This window comes from Triticum dicoccoides, chromosome 2A, assembly GCF_002162155.2.
Source record: "Triticum dicoccoides isolate Atlit2015 ecotype Zavitan chromosome 2A, WEW_v2.0, whole genome shotgun sequence".
Lineage (NCBI taxonomy): Eukaryota > Viridiplantae > Streptophyta > Magnoliopsida > Poales > Poaceae > Triticum > Triticum dicoccoides.
Window position 1 is genome coordinate 198,326,364 of NC_041382.1, and position 3,051 is coordinate 198,329,414.

Here is a 3,051-nt window from a genome sequence, read left to right on the forward strand (position 1 = left end):
CCCAGCTCCGGCCGCCGCCGCCGCCGCCTCGGCCACCGGCGACCGCGCCCACGCCGGCCGCCTCCTCCCTCCTCCACGCCGGCTCCGGCGAACTCGGGTCCGGCCAGCTACAGTGCCGCGAGATCCGATCTGGATCGGGGTTGCTACAGTAAACCCTAGGGGTAGTTTTTTTTCACTAAGTCCCGGATATTTTTAGTTCATATGCCCCTGTTCACGGCCCCGTAACTTTGCATTCGTAGCTCCGATTCATGCATATAGCATATCAGAATGTTCACCTCAGAGAGTACATCATTTCATTCCACTGCATCATTTTCATTTGAGTTCATCTTGATGCCCGAAATGCTGTTAGAAGAGGGCTACTTGAGTTAATTGTCAGATCTGCTACTCCGTTTAGCACTTTTGTCATCTTTGCCATGTTTAATGTGTGCATGATATGCCCGTGAGTTCTTCATATGTTTTGTTAAGGGTTTTGTCATCTTTCTAGAGGTGCAACCCATGTATTTTTAGGATGTGTGTGGTGACCTGTGCAATCTTGCAAAGTGGTGCACTTGCTAATTCTGTTTTCAGGGACAGTGATTTCACTAAGTCCTGGGATTGTTTATCTCACGATGCCATATGTTCATGTTGTTTCCTAGTGATCCGTGCCTCTTTTGAGGATGATCAGTAAAGGAGTTTTGTTAATCTTGTAGTTCTCTATCCATCCATTTCTTTGTTTGCAATTATGGATCACCCTAGCTTGAGTCAATCGAGCTCTACTTTTGCTTCGTTGCGAATCTGGGCAGATCGTCAACTCGTTTGCGGTTTTGCCGATGTTATTGTAGTTGATCCGTGCATGCTATGCCATTGTTCTTGCCATGTCTATATGGTATTTTGTGCCTTCTTAAGGGATGTATGCTTGTCTTGCCATGACTTGCACCATGGTGAGTGCATCGAGCTCGTAAACATGCCTTCGTGAGTTATGTTTCAGCATGTCCCAGTTTTCACTAAGTCTGAAAACTGATTATGTTTTTGCTATGTTCGTGTGCTTGTTAGTATATTTTGTGATCCCTTTTGGCTCAAGGTCACTAAGGGACTTTTGTTAAGCTTGTTGAGTAGCTCCATGCCATGTCTTTCTTTGTCATGTTCAGGTCCTGGAGCATGTTGTTTTGTTTCTCCGAGGAGGGCTATATGATCTGAAATTCCAGACAAGTGTTAATTTCACTAAGTCTGAGATCTGTTTTACCATTTGCGTTTTTGCCATGCTTGTTTGTACCTCCTAATGGATGAATTGGCCGTAGCTCAGTGCTAGACTTTTGTTAAGCATCTTGAATGCTTCCCTGCCATGTATTATGTTGTCATGTTTGGGTGCTGTAGCATGTTCATCTCATTGCATTTAGATGCCTACTTGCTGTAAATCGCAGACCGGTGTCATATTTGAATCGCTTGCCATTTCCAAACCGTAACTCCGATTCCGGCGTTCTTTATATCGTTTTCAAGCGATTTCATCTCATCTTTCCAGTGGCACACTTGGATTTCCAAGTTGAGGCCAGGTTCATGCATTTCCTGTCATATCTTGCATTTTGCATCCCGCATCGCATCCCGCATAGCATATCATCTTTGCATTGTGTTGTTTGAGTTTTGCACGTGGTTGATTGTATCCTTGTTGCTTGTTTGCCTTGTTTGGTTAGAGCCGGGAGACGAGTTCGCTAACGAGGAGCCCTTTGAGTTTGCTTTTGAGGATCCAGTCAACTCTGACAACTGTGCAGGCAAGATGATCGTACCCTCGAAATCACTACTATCTTTGCTATGCTAGTTTTGCTCGCTCTTTTGCTATGCCATTGCTACGATGCCTACCACTTGCTTGCAAGCCTCCCAAATTGCCATGTCAAACCTCTAAGCCACCATTGTCCTAGCAAACCATTGATTGGCTATGTTACCGCTTTGCTCAGCCCTCTTATAGCGTTGCTAGTTGCAGGTGAAGATTGGAGGCCGTTCCTTGTTGGAACATCTTTTATTTACTTGTTGGGATACCATTATATTATCTTGCTATCTTAATGCATCTATATACTTGGTAAAGGGTGGAAGGCTCGGCCTCTCGCCTAGTGTTTTGTTCCACTCTTGCCGCCCTAGTTTCCGTCATATCGGTGTTATGTTCCCGGATTTTACGTTCCTTACGCGGTTGGGTTATAATGGGAACCCCTTGATAGTTCGCCTTGATTAAAGCTTTTCCAGCAATGCCCAACCTTGGTCTTACCATTTGCCACCTAGCCTCTTTTTCCCTCGGGTTTCCGGAGCCCGCGGGTCATCTTATTTTAAACCCCCCCCGGGCCAGTGCTCCTCTGAGTGTTGGTCCGACCGAGTAGACTGCGGGGCCACCTCGGGGCAACTTGAGGGTTGGTTTTACTCGTAGGATGTCTCATCTGAGTGTGCCCTGAGAAAGAGATATGTGCAGCTCCTATCGGGATTTGTCGGCACATTCGGGCGGTGTTGCTGGTCTTGTCTTAACCTGTCAAAGTGTCTTGAGTTACCGAGATACCGAGTCTGATCGGAACGTCTTGGGAGGAGGTCTATTCCTTCATTGACCATGAGAGCTTGTCATGGGCTAAGTTGGGACTCCCCTGCAGGGATTGAACTTTCGAAAGCCGTGCCCGCGGTTATGGGCAGATGGGAATTTGTTAATGTCCGGTTGTAGATAACTTGAACCTTAATTTAATTAAAATGAATCAACTGAGTGTGTTACCGTGATGGCCTCTTCTCAGCGGAGTCCGGGAAGGGGACACGGTGTTGGAGTAATGTTTGGGCAGGTTGTTCTCTAGCTTCTCGCTCGTGCTTTGCCTCCTCTTCTCGCTCTCTTTTGCGAATAAGTTAGCCACCATACTTGCTAGTAGCTTGCTGCAGCTCCACTCATATTTTACCTTGCCTTACCTATAAGCTTAAATAGTCTTGATCGCGAGGGTGCAAGATTGCTGAGTCCCTGTGGCTCACAGATTACCATTACACCAGATGCAGGGCCTGACGACTCCGCTCCAGGAGACGCGTATGAGCTCAAGTGGGAGTTCGACGAAGACTCTC